Here is an 18,258-nt window from a genome sequence, read left to right as displayed (position 1 = left end):
GACGGCGGCACATGCGAGCGCTTGGGGCCTTTTCGGTGGAGACAAATAGAGGAATTAGGAAGGAAATCGAGATGCGAGATGTCGGTAAGGCGGCGGCGCATCAGGCTAGAGAGGAGCGGCGGAGCATAGGAGCCGGAGAGACTACGGCGAAGGTGCGTGAGAGGAACCATGGCGTAGCTAACCATGCTCTGTCTCGTCTCTCGTGAGGAAGATGGGGAAAAGGGAAAGGAAAGTGAGCGGTGGGAGAGAAGACCGTAGGAAAAGGATAAGGTGGGTTTTTTTCTCCTCGCCACGTTCAGGACACGCGTCATGCGTTGGAGCCGGAGGAACGCGAGCGTCCGATCCCCCGGGGGAAGCGCAGTGTTTTCCTAAAAGAAACCCGCTAACTTGGTCGTGTGTCCCCGCCTATCCAGTCGCGTCCCCCAAACCGCGCTGGATTGAGCGTTTGGGGGACGTGTTTTGTTCGTGCCGTGTTTGGGGGACGTCGCTCCCCAGCCGCGTCCCCCAAACGCCGCCCCCAAACATTAAAAATATTTTTTTTTGGCATTTTTATTTCAATTTTCACAAACTAATACATAATTGGGAACGTGGTTTACATGAAGACATAGTTAGGAACATGGTTTTCCACAAACTAATACATAGTTTGAACCATGGTGGACACAAATATAAAATATTGCAAAAAAACTAAACCTAACTAGGCCGTGCATCGAAGGTTTCCTGTGTTCGCTGCTAAGAAAGAACACTCGAGGGCACACCCAGTCATCTAAACTGGAAAATCCAGCGGGAGGATGGTGCCCTTGTTGGTTCTACCGATGAGGCGAACAAGCAGAAACCTCCATGCACGTATTCGCTGCGAAGAAACAACACTCAGTCGTCCTCCTCGTCGGTGCTGTCGTCGTGGGAGTCCCTGTCGCCGAGGTAGTCCCGGCGGCAGCGCCTCTCGTCGAAGACCTTGACGCTCATGTCCCTATTGCCGAAGTAGGAGAACACGAGGATGAGGCCGGCTTGGAGGCTGTGGTGGCGCGCGAACTTCTCCCAGCCGATGTTGAGGTACATCTTGCCGCACGCGTCGTAGATCGCATCGACGATCCACCGGTAGTAGCCGCACGAATGCTCCCGCAGATGCATCTTGCGCGGGCGTACGCCGCCGTCGTACTCGGCGAAGGAGTCCGGCAGCCTCTGGATGCCGCGCGGGTCGCCCTTGAGGACGAGGACGAACTCGAACAACACGTCCGGGTCCACGTCCATCTCCGACGATGACGACGACGACGTGGGAGGCGACGGCGAGTGTTCAGCTATGCCGCGGCCACGACCACGACCACGGCCGCGAGGTCGGCCTCCGCCTCTACCAGACATAGCGTCGAGTCTTGTTGAGAGATGGTGGCGGCTAGGGTTTGGGAGAGAGGCGCTAGGGTTTGTGTGTGAGAGGGACGATGAGAGGCGTCCCTTTTTATAGGCCGGAGGGAGACGGATGAGCGGTGGCGCTCATTAACGCCGGCACGCAGAGCTAGGCGCGACGGGACGCGTCGCTGCGCCCTCTGCGGGAACTGCACCGTCGCTGCGGGAACTGCACCGTCGCTGCGCGCCAATAACTTCCGTCGCGAGGTAGTCGACGGTTAGGTTAAAATTAATTGTGCCGCTGACGGGTCGGCCCCGCCACTCCCCGTCTCGCTTTTCGTTGTGTCCGGCGTTTGTGGGACGGGGACGGGCTCGGGGCGCCGGACACCGTATAGGGACGCACCGGACAAAAATGGGCTTTGGGGGACGCGGTTGGAACGCATTTTTGTCCGGCGCGCTCCAAATCCCTTTGGGGACGCTTTGGGGTGGAGATGCTCTAACCCACATCACTTTATGACTAGCTGGTGCGTTGGACCATGGCGTACCATGCCACCACTAGTTTAACCCCGGCCCGTCGATGGAATCGCTCGTGCTGGAGTACGCACGGCTGCTTCCGGCGATCGGTAAGCTAAGCTTAAACAAAGCACGTAGGAGTAGGCAGTGGGAAGAAAGCGTTTCGTCCCTGCCCGCTCCCGCGAGCGGCAGGGCGAAACCCTAGCCGCCGCCTCCTCCTCCCACCCTCCTCCCCCTCCTCCCTCCCTCGCCGCCGCCAGCAGGCGTCGCCGGGCAAAGCCCCGGGGCACCGGCGGCGGCGAGGCCTCTCCTTCCCCCTCGCGCGGCGGTGGCGGCGCGGGCCGAGGCTGTCGCCGGGGCGCCGTGCTGGTCGGGGGCGCGGTGGCGCGGCGGCTCGTCCGCGGTGTGGAGGCTCCAGTGTGCCGGGCGTGCTCGCGGTGGCGGCGTTTCGTTGCAGCCGTCGGCGGGCGACGCGCGCCAGGTCCAGATCGGACTTCGGGGGCCGATTCCGACCCGACGCGGGGGCGTGCGCGGCCATGGCGGCGCGGCAGTTCCGGGCGGCGATTCTGACGAGGCCGGGCAGGGTGGCCTTCTGGCTGCCATGTGCAGGGCCGGGGCAGGGGCCCCGGGGCCAAGTGCTTGCCCGCCTCCGTCCCAGATCCCTAACGCTGGCAGCCAAGGGGGCTGCTTGCCGTCGATCTGGAAGGGGATCCCCTTCCCCGGCATCTCCGGCCTCCGGAGACCTCTCGGCGGTGAAGACCGGTGCTTTGCAGTTCGTAGGGTCGCCTTGCGTGGTTCCCAGGGCGGCGGCTCTGGACGGTGAGTGGCGGCGTCGACCGGAAGGCGGGTGGCGCTCGCTGGTGTTGGCTGGTCTTCTTGGTCGTGTGGACGGCGAGGAGCTGGCGGAAGTCTTGTCGCGGCGTAGTGGTGCCCTGGCGCTTTCTATGTCTGTCCTGTTTATGTCTCCATGGCTCTTCTTCTCCGCGCCAGATCCAGCTCAGATGGTCCTCGGACTGACTGATCTGCATCCGTGCGAGGCGTTCAGGTGGTTTTCCGGGGGAAACCCTTGGCTGGCTTCGTCAGCCACATCCGCAACGACGACTTCGGTTGCCGTTCTCCTTCTTGAAGGGCGGATGAGGTTACCTTACCTTTCCCTTCCCCTCCACCCCGGGTGAAAACCTAGGCTTTGGCCGAGCGACGACGGCGCTCCGCGTCGTTCTCCTCCTTGGAGGCGCCGCTTTGGGATGAGGGGACGGAGGAGTTGACAATTTGGAGGCTTGGACGTTGGTGCGGTGTGGGCATGGTGTTGGCAAGGTCGGAGGCGCTTCCCAGCAAGTTCAAAGCTTTTTGGGTGCTACACCACTTCTATGTCCTGTTTTGCTGGTGGGTCGACACCCTCGAGCCTGGGTGAGGAGGGAAGGGTCCCTCCTCCGGCAGCAGCACGGCGAGGTGGTCTCTGAGCCGGTTCTTCATCCTTTTGGCGCTGGTGCTTCTCCTCTTTGCTTGGCCCTTGTCCCTTCCGTCCGTGGCAGTTCTTCGTGGCTTGTGCAAGATGGTGTTTCGATGGCGCGGCTTCACGGAATTCGGCTCCGAGTGCCAATGTGCAGTCTCCTCCACAGCAGAGGTTGGGCAGTCTAGGGACGCAGGTTAATTCCTGCCAATGTCCAAACCTGCACTGGATGTGCAGGGGCACTCCAGGACTTGCTGCTGTTGCTTCGGCCCTGCTTGCGGCTCCCGGTGCTTTTAGTTCCTATAGGGCTTTGCTTTTCTTTTAAACTTGTTCAAGTGCAAGTAAGCAACACCGTTGTATCCTAGCCGGTTGAGGGCTTTATTAATTTAAAGTCGGGCCCTTTAGGCCTTTTATCTAAAAAAAACAAAGCACGTAGACAGGCGTACGTGCGAGCGGCCGTGGCACGGTAGGGCAAAGAGGTGTCCAGGATCCCGACGACCCTCGGGGCGAAAGGGTCGAGAGGAGGCACCGCCGGAGCGGCGTCGGCGTCCCACGTGGCCGCGACGCGCGTCGGCGTCGGCGTCAGCTGTCCAAATCTAGCTTCCCGTCGGACTCAGCCGCCGCCCGCTCCGCCGTTGGAGGCAACCGGGAAATGGCAGCGTTTCTGTCGGGTCTGGGACGTCACTGCCTGCACTACAAAATGCCACTGTCGTGCTCGTGCAGCACATGCGTGTGCGGGCGGCTAGCTTTGTCCTGCGCCGGAGGGCAGCACGGATTGGCCGTTCCCGTCGTCTGGCACGCGAGAGCCGCCGGCGGGGACACGGCAAGCTGGTGTGGCTCCTGCGCGTTGCTCCCACGGGCGACGGCAGGGGCGAAAACCTAATCCGCGCCTCCACCCGTCCTCCTCCCCTCCTCCCCCGTGGCGCCGGCGGCGGCGGGATCTCCCTTACCCGCTCGCGCGTGAACCTGCGCGGGGCAGGAGCGGTCGGCGGCGGTGCGGCTCAGGGCGCCTCGTGCTCGGTCCGACGGCGATGGCAGGGCATGGCGGCGACGGTCCTGGCGGAGGGATGGGCTGGTGCGGCTCGTGGCCTTGGGCGACAGCGGAGGGCGGTGGCGGGGCCCCCACCGCCGGCGATGCGGCCCAGTTTGGGGCCAGGCGGGCCCCGATCTGGGCCAGAAGGGCCTCGGTCTGGGACATGCGGTCCTCGATCGGGGCCAGCTCCGGCGGACGTCCGCCCTGCTTTCTCCACTGTTGGTGCCAGGGCTGGGCTAGGTGGGCTCAGCTCCGGCGGTCCTCGGCGGCACGGTCCGAGCCGCTCCTCCTCCGTTTGGGGGGTCAAAGCGGTGTTCTTGCGGGAGTGCAATGGCGAGCGCGAGGTTGCCGACAAAGTGTCGGGCTTGACCAGCGACATGGCGGCGTAGGGAACGGTGCGGTTTTGTCCTTGGGAGTCGCGGTGGGGGTGCTTCTCTGCGGCGGTATGCGGTTTTGGCCGAGGCCGTCTTGCAAGAAGTGAGGTCGCGGCGACGCCGCCCTTGGTCTCTGGCTAGCGCATGGCGATTCGGTGGTGGCACGGTTGGGATTGGCACGGTGTTGCAGGTGGATGGCGACGGCGGCCTGGGCGCAGCTGCACAGTGGCACGGCTAAGGAGGCTTGATCGAGGCCTGGCAGGCGGCCGGGCCTGATCTTGGCTGAATCGGCTATGGTACTGTGTCCGGTCGGCGGGCACCTCCTGGTGGCGGAGGGCGGATCCCCACCCCTAGGTTGTCGTGTGCTCTGATGGCTGCTGGCAACGGTGCCTCCTACTTTGTCCAATTCACGTTGCGATGTGATGGCCGAGTCACGAGCTCGAGTTCGTGGGGATGCCGGGGCGGCGGCCCTGGAAGGCAGACTGCGCGGATGGCTCTACGGCGGGCAACGTAGCAGCGGTGGTGGTCTCTCTCTTCGGTCATGAGGATGGCGTGGAGCGGACGGTGGGAGTTCCTGGAGTTGGCGGCGCTTCGGCTTTGGCAACCCCCAGATCGTGTTTGGAGATCCCATCTTGGAGACAACGAGCAACTAAGTTCTCGGGCGCGGTGTGCGGATGCTTTCGAGCGAAAGTTCAGCGCCTCGGCGCCAACGACGGCGATGCCTGCGGGTGTCGTAACCCTCTTGGGGGCGTCCTTGTGGGTATCCGTCCCGCGCTACGGCTCCGGGTGAAAACCCTAGACCTCACGGTCTCGACGACGGCGGCGGAATGCGTCGTTACCCTCTTGGGGGCGTCGTTGTGGAGCCCCGAGTCGACTTGGTCTCACCTTAATGTCTTCGGTGGCAAGTGTGGGGTTTTCTGTGTTTTTTCTTTCATTTCTTTGATCTGCCTTGTATGAGGTTCTCCTCTTCATCTTGTATCGGTTCGGCCGTTGTGGCTTTATTTATAAAGCGGGGCGAAAGCCTATTTCGAGGGACACGGCAAGCTGCGACGGTTCTCATCTCTGCGATGATGGGTTCATGGCTGCGCTCCTGTGAGCAGTCAGGACGCGTGAAGCGGGCCGAATCCTCGTGGGAGAAACTTTTACTAGTACTAGTACGGAAAGAGAGGCCTGCTATGTGAATGTATGTGTGCAGTTGGTCTTTTGTACTTTCTCTAGTATATGGAGTGGGCTCTTCGGCGCAGGAGAACGAATTCTCGTTTGGGCCGGACAGGCCACATGAAGGCCTGCTTGCTCTCGGAGCCCGACTGGCGGAAGAAAACAAAACAGAGGAGCTTTTTGTTCGATTCAGATTCGACTGATGAGCCGTATGTAGTACGGAGTACTGTACTGTGTACCGGCTGCGCACATCGTTTCCAGCTTTGGGCAGTCTGATCCATCAGCCAACGGGAAGAGAGAACAAAACTAACCGGGACGTGAGCGTTTGTCACCTTGCCGTGAACAGCCATATGCTCCTCCTGCTACACCGCCTGACGGGACAAGAACCTGATGGAGCAGAGAAAATGAGAGGGCATATCACCAGTGAAACTCAACCGATGTCGTGGTTGGTTGCTTGCATGGCTTTTCCCGTTTTCGGCTTTTGGCCCGCCAGCTGCTGCACGAACAAAAACCGAGTGCGGATCTACTTTCGCACTATGATTGTTGCCGATAACGTTTCAGCCTACATGATACACCATTTGAGCCCACTTTAGTAGGTTGCCAATATATCGGGAATATATCAGATAGAGATTTGGTGCACATGAGCTCCAGTGATCCCTTTTCAGAAAAGAAATTAAAAAATCATATTTTAAAGTTCTAAAAAAATATGAAAATAAATCATGATGTAGTCCGTATTGTATCCCACAAACGTGTAAATTTCAACCGGAAATATTGTGTATTTTGAGCTGCACAAAAATAACAAATATGTCGATCTGAGTATAGTGATTCAAATCTCAAAAAAAAATCAGAATTTGTCATTTTTGTGTAGCTCAGAAAACAAAATATTTGTAATTGAGATTTTATACGTTAGTGAAATACATCATTGGCTACTTTTAAAATTTTACTACATAATTTTTTGAAATATATAAATATAATTTTTGAATTTTTTAATACACTGAGATCACTGGTGCCCATGATCCAAAAGAATTTTTCGGAATATATCGGGATTTTAGATTGTGCTGATGCAACACGCCTGTTTGAGAGGTTGTATATGGCCCATTATGATCACCGTGCACGTATGCTTGGTGACCTTACCATCTACCCGTTTCTACTTAGGATCTTACACGTTTACATGGGATCACAGATTCACAGACGCCTACGAGAAGATGAAATACATGATTTGCATCACCAGTCTGACGCTAATGAAGTTCTTGAGACTACTTGCTTCGCCATGACATGCGATCTTTGGCGCTCCATGTTCTTAGATCTTGGGAACGCCATATTCTGCGATCTTGGGAGGTTTATAATATACTGATTGTTCCGCTAAGAATTGGGAGTAGGTTGCTTCTGCCTCCTCTCTCGTCTTGAACCCTTTGTGATGGTTCCCCGCGTACCTAGTCACTTGTAGGCTTACATCATTCAAATTTGTGTAGATTATGAGCACTTTCTCATAGAATATCATGCACAGTTGGATTTCTACCAAGATAGAACATAGGAACTAAATTCAACATGCATGATCATATAAGCAAGAGATAATAGAAAATCTAGTTTAGAACATAAGGAAAGTAGCATAAGCATGCATGATCGTATAGTCAAAAGCATTCGATTTGTTCATTGCTGAAATTCAGTCTTGGCTCCACGAACCCTCACTTATCATTGATTCTGTCATGCAACACTTGATTCGCATGCACCAAAGGATAAAACGGCAGGGTAATAAGAGACGATCTGAAAGTTTTTTTTCTACAGCTGGGTGATAAGGTTTTCTTGAAACTTCGATGCTATCTTCAAACTTCAGTGGTTGGTCGAGCTAACCACAAGCTATCTTTCAAGTTCTTTAGGCCTTTCCCAGTTTTGGCACGCATGGGCAAGGTGGCATATAAACTGGAACTGCCTACAACTAGCAGAGTTCACCATGTCTTCCATGTCTCCCAACTCTAGCCTTGTTTCGGTCCTGGACAACAGGTTCTTCCTCTTCTTCCCAACCCTGATGACATATTTTAGATCCTAGTCACCGTGCTGCAATGATGAGTTGGTAAACAAGGTCTCTGCACGGTGATCCAGGTGGTGGTTCAGTGGAGTGGGAGCCCGATGACCCACAAGTATAGGGGATCGCAACAGTCATCGAGGGAAGTAAAATCCAAATTTATTGATTCGACACAAGGGGAGGTAAAGAATACTTATAAGCCTTAATAGCTGAGTTGTCAATTCAGCTGCACCTGGAAAAGCACTAGTAACAGGGGTGATATGAGAGCAGCAGTAATATGAGAGCAATGGCAATAGTAACACAGCAGCAGTAGCAGTAACACAGAGGCAATGTCACCAGAAAATACTTTGATGGCGTGTGTGAAGGAGATATGCCCTAGAGGCAATAATAAAGTGGTTATTATTTATATCTTTATGTTTATAATAAATGTTTATATATCATGCTATAATTGTATTAACCGAAACATTAGTACATGTGTGATATGTAGACAACAAAGAAGTCTCTAGTATGCCTCTTAACTAGCTTGTTGATTAATGGATGATTAGTTTCATAATCATGAACATTGGATGTTATTAATAACAAGGTTATATCATTGTATGAATGATGTAATGGACACACCCAATTAAGCGTAGCATAAGATCTCGTCATTAAGTTATTTGCTATAAGCTTTCGATACATAGTTACCTAGTCCTTATGACCATGAGATCATGTAAATCACTTATACCGGAAAGGTACTTTGATTACATCAAACGCCACTGCGTAAATGGGTGGTTATAAAGATGGGATTAAGTATCCGGAAAGTATGAGTTGAGGCATATGGATCAACAGTGGGATTTGTCCATCCCGATGACGGATAGATATACTCTGGGCCCTCTCGGTGGAATGTCGTCTAATGTCTTGCAAGCATATGAATAAGTTCATAAGAGACCACATACCACGGTACGAGTAAAGAGTACTTGTCAGGAGACGAGGTTGAACAAGGTATAGAGTGATACCGAAGATCAAACCTCGGACAAGTAAAATATCGCGTGACAAAGGGAATTGGTATTGTATGTGAATGGTTCATTCGATCGCTAAAGTCATCGTTGAATATGTGGGAGCCATTATGGATCTCCAGATCCCGCTATTGGTTATTGGTCGGAGTGAGTACTCAACCATGTCCGCATAGTTCACGAACCGTAGGGTGACACACTTAAAGTTGGATGTTGAAATGGTAGAACTTGAATATGGAATGGAGTTCGAATATTTGTTCGGAGTCCCGGATCAGATCCCGGACATCACGAGGAGTTCCGGAATGGTCTGGAGAATAAGATTCATATATAGGAAGTCATATTCCAAGTTTGGAAATGATCCGGTGCATTTATGGCAGGTTCTAGAAGGTTCTAGAAAAGTCCGGAAGAAATCACCATGGAAAGTAGAGTCCCGGAGGGACTCCACCTTGCATGGCCAGCCAACCCTAAAGGGGAGGAGTCCAAGGTGGACTCCCCTAGGGTGGCCGGCCAACCCACCTCAAGGAAAGGTGGGAGTCCCACCTTGGGTAGGACTCCCTCCTTGAGTAGGTTTCCCACATATGGGAGGTTTTAGTGTTGGGGTCTTATTCGAAGACTTGGACTAGAACTCTTGGGGCTTCCACCAATATAATGAGGGGCATAGGAGAGGGGGCTTACTACTACAAACCTCAAACACCACCAAGGTGGCCGCACCCCATAGTGGCCGGCGCCCCCCTCTCCCCAAACCCTAGCCGCCCCGCTCCTCTACTTCCCGCACGCTTAGCGAAGCTCCGCCGGACTTCTCCACCACCACCGACACCACGCCGTCGTGCTGTCGGATTCAAGAGGAGCTACTACTTCCGCTGCCCGCTGGAACGGGGAGGTGGACGTCGTCTTCATCAACAACCGAACGTGTGACCGAGTACGGAGGTGCTGCCCGTTCGTGGCGCCGGAACCGATCGTGATCAAGATCTTCTACGCGCTTTTGCAAGCGGCAAGTGAACGTCTACCGCAGCAACAAGATCCTCATCTTGTAGGCTTTGGAATCTCTTCAAGGGTGAGACTTGATACCCCCTCGTTGCTACCATCTTCTAGATTGCATCTTGGCTTGGATTGCGTGTTCGCGGTAGGAAATTTTTTTTTTCTTTGCAACGTTATCCTACAGTGGTATCAGAGCCGTGTCTATGCATAGATGGTTGCACGAGTAGAACACAATGGTTTTGTGGGCGTTGATGCTCTTGTTATCTTTAGTTTGAGTACTTTGCATCTTTGTGGCATAGTGGGATGAAGCGGCTCGGACTAACTTTATATGACCGCGTTCATGAGACTTGTTCCTCGATCGACATGCAACTTGTATTGCGTAAGAGGCTTTGCGGGTGTCTATCTCTCCTACTATAGTGAAGATTCAATTTACTCTTCTATTGACAACACTAGTATCACCGTTGTGGTTCATGTTCATAGGTAGATTAGATCTTACTCGAAAACCCTAAACCACGTAAAATATGCAAACCAAATTAGAGACGTCTAACTTGTTTTTGCAGGGTTTGGTGATGTGATATGGCTATAATGTGATGATGAATATGTATGAGATGATCATTATTGTATTGTGGCAACCGGCAGGAGCCTTATGGTTGTCTTTAAATTTCATGTTGAGTAGTATTTCAAAGTAGTTGTAATAGTTGCTACATGGAGGACAATCATGGAGACGGCGCCATTGACCTTGACGCTACGCCGACGATGATGGAGATCATGCCCAAAGATGATGGAGATCATGTCCGTGCTTTGGAGATGAAGATCAAAGGCGCAAAGACAAAAGGGCTATATCATATCACATATGAACTGCATGTGATGTTAATCCTTTTATGCATCTTATTTTGCTTAGATCGCGACGGTAGCATTATAAGATGATCCCTCACATTAATATCAAGATAATAAAGTGTTCTCCCCTCGTATGCACCGTTGTAACAGTTCGTCGTTTCGAAGCATCTCGTGATGATCGGATGTGATAGATTCAACGATTCACATACAACGGGTGTAAGCCATGTTGCAGACGCGGAATACTTGGGTTTGCTTGACGAGCCTAGCATGTACAGACATGGCCTCGGGACAACGGAAACCGAAAGGTTGAACACGAGTCATATGGATGATATGATCAACATGTTGATGTTCACCATTGAAGCTACATCATCTCACGTGATGATCGATTTTTGGTGTAGTGAATTTGGATCGTGTACCACTTAACAACTATGAGGGATGTTGTATTAAGTGGGAGTTCATTAGTAATTAGATTAAAACATGAACTAATTATCATAAACATAGTCTGAGTAGTATTTTGAATTAATTTTGTAGTATTGGCATCCGTTTTTCTACTATGCGCTAGTCTTATTATTGAGATAGAAATACTGTTAAAATCTGATAAGAAACTTTACGGATTGGTACCGTATTGTTAAAAAAAAAATCAAGAATTGATTAAGTCCTATTGCAAACTTTTAGTAAACCTCACATTGTTGATTCAAAGAGCTAAGGTTTCAATTAGTACCTAAAGTTATCTTGTCTCCGTCAAACCTGAATTTCAAATTTGTTTGAAAAGTAAGGAGCTGAAAATTTAGTTTTCAGAAATAATCAAGGTATGAGATATATGTGATATCTAAGACCTTATTGCAAGATGATAGAATATATTTTGGTGAGACTACATAAACTCATAAGTTTTATGGGAATGTACGAAGGTTGAAGACGCAAGGCGTCACAATCCTCCAACTATTGGGGCACTAACAATATTCGCATATCCATGAAGTGACCATCATTAATATGCACCGTTACTAAGACTCGTCGTTTCGAAGCATCACGTGATGATCGGGTGTGATAGATTCTACGAGTGCATACAACGGGTGCAAGCTAGATTTGCACATGCAAATACCAAGGTTAAAACTTTACGAGCCTAGCATGTACAGACATGGTCTCGGAAAGTCGTCATGATATGATGGATAAAATTATGAGTGAAATTGTTCATCATATTACAAAGTTACTAATAGTGAAATCTGGAACACTTGTCATATGATGATCAACTTCAAAGTAAGAACCTCAAGGTTATTGGTATTTGACCAACAAACCGAGAAGTTATTGAAGTTGATGTGTTTCTCTAAATAATGAGGAAAGCTAAAAGAGAAACTGCAAAAGATATTTTGGCAAAAAGAAAAGAAAAGACTAGAAAGTCTAGCTCAGGTGTATATAAATGATATACATGTTATGGTTATATTCCTAGTTAAGTCACACTATGAAATTCTTGGGTATTAGTACTATATTGGTTGGTATGAAGTGTCATACAAAACAACACAATACAAGAATACAATGGCCTAAGTGACTGACAAGGAATATGATAGGAATACACGTCTGGAACAAAATAAAGTGTTATTATGTTCGTCGTTGGCATTCTATCTAGCACTTAGAATTTATAATAAAGAACTTAATAATTGTTACTTTTCTCTGGTCAAATGAAAACAATGAGTTGTTCAAATTATGACATTACTCCATGTACGATGGATAAGTTATTATAAATCTTAATGGTGAAACACACATACATAACACTGACGCTAAAATGCCATAAGGCAAATGATTTGAATTCCACTTATTTGTGGAACCGCCATTTAAGTCATGTTAGAAAGGAACGCATGAAGGAACTCCATGCAAATAGATTTTTGGAGTCATTTGATTTTTGAATCATTTGGCGCTTGCAAATCTTTTCTAAAGAGAATGATTAAAATACCGTTCATAGTCCAAAAGTTGAACGGGCAACTAACTTAGTTGAAAAATACATGATGATGTATGTGGTTCACTGGGCATAGTTGTGTGCGGGAGATTCTTCTACTTCATGAAAACTTTCAACAATGAATTGAGTATATATATGTGGATATATTCAATAAGGAAGAAGTTTGAAACATTTGAATGGATTCAAATAAATTTCAACATGAAGTGGAAATCATCGTAATGGAAAAAGTCAAATATCTATGATTGGATCATGGTGGAAATATTTGAATTACGAGTTTTAGCGAACATCTAAGAGAGTTATGAAATAGTTCTACAACTCACATTTCTTGGAGTATCATAATGATGATATAGTATCCGAGATATGTATCCAAACCTTGTTGGATCAATGATGAGATAAAATATTGATGCCATTATATTTTTGTGGATTATGCTTTAGTGACTACCGCTTTTACACTGAATAGAGCATCATCATGATCCGATGAAATGACACCATACAAGTTATGGCATGGGTATAAACCCTAATAGTCTTTTCTTAAATTTTGGTCTAATAATTTACAACCAAAATCGGATGAATGTCTTTGTCTCGTGGGAAGAATTCCCAATTAAATCTTTCTAGTGAAGTATTTGAGTGGGAGGACAATATAATTTGATAAGGTTTATGAACCTGAGCATAATGATCAGAGTAGCACAGCATCGGAATTGGTTTCGGAAGCGGCCACGATGATCATGGCTCCCATGACTACAAAGTGTTTTAGCCATGGAGATCGAAGAACATATTGAACCTTGTAGGTATGGTTTACTTTGTGATCAAATAAATGATTTGTGGACAAAGGATTGATTTTGAACAATGATAAACCAACTACAAACAAAGAAGTTATGATGGGCCCTGACTCTGTTAAAATGGCTATATGCCATGAAATCCAAGATAGATAAATACTTTTTGAAAGTAAATGGATCTATAAAATTGATGGACTTGGATGGAATATCCTTGAAGAAGCTTGACTTGTCGAAAAGTTGTTTACGACAAAGTTCAAAGAGTTGACTACGATAAGATTAGATCTTCCGTAGCAATGCTTATAGTCTATGTGGATTATTCTAGTAATCACTACATATTTCTTTTATGAGATATGCTAGTAGGATGGCAAAATACATTACTTATCAGAAGTATGTATTAAAGGTGTATACAAGATACAACCAAGAGTTTTGCTAATCCATGGAATACTAGATAGGTATACAAACTTCAATTGGATGAAGTAAGTATCGCGGAGTTGGAATCTTCACCAGATGAAATAGTCAAAGAGTTTTTGATTTCATCAAGAGACGATGAAGAGGCTTGCATTTGCAAGAAATTAAGTGGGAGCGCTGAGACATATTTATAATACTTATGTAGAAGACATATAGTTGGTTATAAATGATGTAATTATATACTTGATTAAAAGGATTCATTGAGAAATTAACTTCAATGAAAGGATTTGGACTGAAACATATTAGTGTCAAGATCTATGAAGATAGATTGAAACACATAATAAGTTTAAGTCAAAGTACATAGAATATTGAAGTAGTTCAATATAGAAATATTAAGAAAATGTTCTTATCATGTGAAGGTTTTATAAGACTTGAGTGTATCTGACACTCGATGAGTAAAAACACATGAGTGATTTTAGATCACGAATAATATGTACAAAATCAGATATCTTGTGCTCTAAAATGTTATGAGCATATACCAGAATGATTCATGAGATGATCATTGGACGACGATAGAAGTATCCTTGAGTACTTTAGAAGAACCAAGGATATATATATAGTTTTGTATGGAGAAATGACAAACAAATCGCTGTAAGGTGATTACACCGATATTTGTTTTGTCACATATAAAAATAAAATTTCAATCTCAAATTAGACTAAGCGTTGTTTTAAAAGGTAGCACAATGAGCTAGAAATTGTCTATGCTAGATTTAGAAGAGTTCTAAATATTGTGACGGATTCTACAAAAGAAGGCAGAATATGTCATTGTTTTGACAATGACAAAGGATGTTAAAGTCAAGAGGTTCTTTGAGAACTTGGTGTAGTTCCGACAGAGTCAGAACTTTGAAGCTCTATTGTGTGTGACAATATTAGTGACATATTTCAGATAGCGGAATTAAGGTTCCACCAGAAGATCAAACATATTTAATGCCAACTCATTTGGAAATGAGTGATGCGATTGAGACGCAAATGAATTACAAAATACATACGTTTCTGAGCGTGTCAGATCCGTTGACTAAAACCTCTCCCGTGAGCAAAACATGATAAAGCACCAGAAGGCCAAGGTGTTATATCTTTACAAATGTAAACTAGATTATTGACTCTAGTGCAACTGGGAGACTGAAGGAGATATGCCCTAGAGGCAATAATAAAGTGGTTATTATTTATATCTTTATGTTTATGATAAATGTTTATATATCATGCTATAATTGTATTAACCGAAACATTAGTACATGTGTGATATGTAGACAACAAAGAAGTCTCTAGTATGCCTCTTAACTAGCTTGTTGATTAATGAATGATTAGTTTCATAATCATGAACATTGGATGTTATTAATAACAAGGTTATATCATTGTATGAATGATGTAATGGACACACCCAATTAAGCATAGCATAAGATCTCGTCATTAAGTTATTTGCTATAAGCTTTCGATACATAGTTACCTAGTCCTTATGACCATGAGATCATGTAAATCACTTATACCGGAAAGGTACTTTGATTACATCAAACGCCACTGCGTAAATGGGTGGTTATAAAGATGGGATTAAGTATCCGGAAAGTATGAGTTGAGGCATATGGATCAACAGTGGGATTTGTCCATCCCGATGACGGATAGATATACTCTGGGCCCTCTCGGTGGAATGTCGTCTAATGTCTTGCAAGCATATGAATAAGTTCATAAGAGACCACATACCACGGTACGAGTAAAGAGTACTTGTCAGGAGACGAGGTTGAACAAGTTATAGAGTGATACCGAAGATCAAACCTCGGACAAGTAAAATATCGTGTGACAAAGGGAATTGGTATTGTATGTGAATGGTTCATTCGATCACTAAAGTCATTGTTGAATATGTGGGAGCCATTATGGATCTCCAGATCCCGCTATTGGTTATTGGTCGGAGTGAGTACTCAACCATGTCCGCATAGTTCACGAACCGTAGGGTGACACACTTAAAGTTGGATGTTGAAATGGTAGAACTTGAATATGGAATGGAGTTCGAATATTTGTTCGGAGTCCCGGATTAGATCCCGGACATCACGAGGAGTTCCGGAATGGTCTGGAGAATAAGATTCATATATAGGAAGTCATATTCCAAGTTTGGAAATGATCCGGTGCATTTATGGTAGGTTCTAGAAGGTTCTAGAAAAGTCCGGAAGAAATCACCATGGAAAGTAGAGTCCCGGAGGGACTCCACCTTGCATGGCCAGCCAACCCTAAAGGGGAGGAGTCCAAGGTGGACTCCCCTAGGGTGGCCGGCCAACCCACCTCAAGGAAAGGTGGGAGTCCCACCTTGGGTAGGACTCCCTCCTTGAGTAGGTTTCCCACATATGGGAGGTTTTAGTGTTGGGGTCTTATTCGAAGACTTGGACTAGAACTCTTGGGGCTTCCATGTGGTGACCCTGCATACCACTGCATGTTGTAGTATGCCAGTCGTTGATATAACATTCGCGAAGTACCATTCCGCAAATATCACATCCCTCAGAGTAGTACAACAGAACATAGCAAGGTCCATAACTCATTCACATATTATTACAATACACATACACAAGTCGTCTCGGAGCTCCTCTTGGGTCCTAAGAGGATATCTCCTGGGTTCGAGGTGAACCCAACTTAACTTACAATACCATTGTCTCATTAAACAAAACATTTATTTAATCGAGCAGCTACATGGTAAGAGTTTGTGCTGCTCGGCTACTACTACTCCTCAGATATCTCTAGGCTTGTTCTTCTCCGGAAGCCTCCCCGGATCCGTAGACGATGATGTAGTCTACGCCTTCAACTCCTCCTGAGAGGTCAGGTGCATCATAGCCGATAACCTCGGCTCCTTCATTGTTGTCGTAGTCCTCCTCCAGACGGTTCAGACAATCTAAGCATGGGATTTAAGAGTGGTATGAGTACGAGCGTACTCAACAAGTTCATTATAGATAAGAGGTGTTTAATGCACTAGCTACGATATTAGACCAGAAGGTCTAATACCAATGCAAGTTTTGATAATCATTTCTTCAAGAGATTGCTTTTATTTCAAAGAGCTATGTCCGTCAGCCTTCACCGGTTTACTAGAACTTCATGGAGCTCCTTTCCGGCCGCGTTCGCAGTTCCTCAATCCCGGAACAGGGAGTGACAGGTCACAGTTTGTTACACTCTGCAGAGGTGTGTTGCTTTACCCATAAGAGATCTTAACCTTGGTGCCAACCGGGCAGCTCTCCCGTTCACACTTCCTTAGGTGTGAGGCCCGGTATAAGGTCTAGCCAATCATGTTCCTCCGCTACCTCGAACACCCACCCTTTTGTAAGATTGTCCTCCCCTATATCCATGATGAGGCCCATTCGGGCACTTATATGCCTTCCCCTATCAAACATGGATAGACCGTTCCAGACATCTTACAATCCATCATAGACCGCAATACCGTGGGGACTTAGGACTCCCCAGCCTCACCATCTTGCTCCTTCGGGCGACAAGTGTACTACGGACTATGCCGTGGGGACTTAGGACTCCCCAGCCTCACCAGCTTGCCCCCTTGGATCACAAGTGTACTACGGTAAAGCGCATCCGTTGATGAACGAGAGGTGGAAACACTTTTGACTATTCCGTCCCACTCCGGATCTTATGGTTAACACGGGTATTATGGCACAAGAATCACTGGCGACATTTGTTGTTTAATCCTAGATGGATATAAACCCGTGCAATGGAACCTCCACCATATCAACACAATCCATGGTTCCATTGCCCACCACATAGTCATATTCATAGTTATGAAAGTAGTGGTTTTAATTTTTTGTGCAATAGTGATAACCATAATACTTTGCAAGTAATTTGATAGAAATACTCAAATGACATGAGCAAGTGATGAACTTGCCTGAACACTGCAAAGTTCTGCAGTTGGAAGGTATGGACTGACCCTTGTCCTCTTGTTCTGAAAAATAGCATCATTGTCCGATAAGGGCAATTGTTAAAGAAGCAATTATGCATGATTCCATTTTTAGGGTTTGTTCCCCCCTTCCGATGTCGTTGTTATTTTATGTAAGAGGTTAGTACTAAGAATGATTTGGGAATACTTGATTTAGAGTAAAATACAACCTTGAAATGTTCTCAAGGTGTTTTTAAAGTCCAAATGAATTTATGGACTTATTTTCATTATTGAAAACAACATGTGTGATTTAAATGATTATTAATTCATCAAATTTGAACTTATTCTAGTTTATCTCCAAAAATTCCATTTCATATTTTATTATGGTAGAGAATTTTATTCTGAGTGGTTTTCATATTTTTCATTATTTTTTTAGAGCTATTAATAATTTTCTATGATTATTCAAAGTTTCAGCATTTTTATTTGTTTGTGAAAAGACAAAAACACCCCTGGGCCCACC

General features: G+C 47.0%; 1 long non-coding RNA gene across 1 annotated transcript; it reads right to left on the bottom strand.

Moving 5' to 3' along the window:
• Positions 1-16,375: 16,375 nt before the first annotated feature.
• LOC139832076 (uncharacterized) lies at positions 16,376-17,816 on the bottom strand. The gene is made up of 2 exons (XR_011746589.1): positions 17,748-17,816; positions 16,376-16,757 (listed from the first exon to the last, which is right to left on the bottom strand). It is a non-coding gene; the product is annotated as an uncharacterized lncRNA (long non-coding RNA).
• Positions 17,817-18,258: the final 442 nt, after the last annotated feature.

This window comes from Lolium perenne, chromosome 6, assembly GCF_019359855.2.
Source record: "Lolium perenne isolate Kyuss_39 chromosome 6, Kyuss_2.0, whole genome shotgun sequence".
Taxonomy (NCBI): Eukaryota; Viridiplantae; Streptophyta; class Magnoliopsida; order Poales; family Poaceae; genus Lolium; species Lolium perenne.
Note: the sequence above shows the minus strand (reverse complement) of the source record. Positions and strands in the feature narration are given on the sequence as shown.